The sequence below is a fragment of the Galeopterus variegatus genome, unplaced genomic scaffold (assembly GCF_000696425.1).
Source record: "Galeopterus variegatus unplaced genomic scaffold, G_variegatus-3.0.2 Scaffold6821, whole genome shotgun sequence".
Taxonomy (NCBI): domain Eukaryota; kingdom Metazoa; phylum Chordata; class Mammalia; order Dermoptera; family Cynocephalidae; genus Galeopterus; species Galeopterus variegatus.
This window is the reverse complement of record NW_007732932.1, coordinates 31,810-32,168: the sequence shown is the minus strand read 5'-3', so window position 1 is coordinate 32,168 and position 359 is coordinate 31,810.

Below are 359 nucleotides of genomic sequence, written 5' to 3'. Positions count from 1 at the left end.
ATCTTCCTTTGAGAAATGCCTATTTAGCTCTTTTGCCCATTTTTGAATTGGGTTGCTTGTTTTTTTCTTGTAAAGTTGTTTGAGTTCCTTGTATAGTCTGGATATTAATCCTTTGTCAGATGTATAATTTGCAAATATTTTCTCCCACTCTGTTGGTTGTCTTTTAACTCTGTTAATTGTTTCTGTTGCTGTGCAGCATTTTAGTTTGATATAATCCATTTATTTTTCCATTGGTTGCCTGTGCTTTTGTGGTTGTATTCATGAAGTCTGTCTCCAGTCCTACTTCCTGAAGTGCTTCTCCTATGTTTTCTTTAAGAAGTTTTATTGTTTCAGGGTGTATATTTAATTCTTTAATCCAT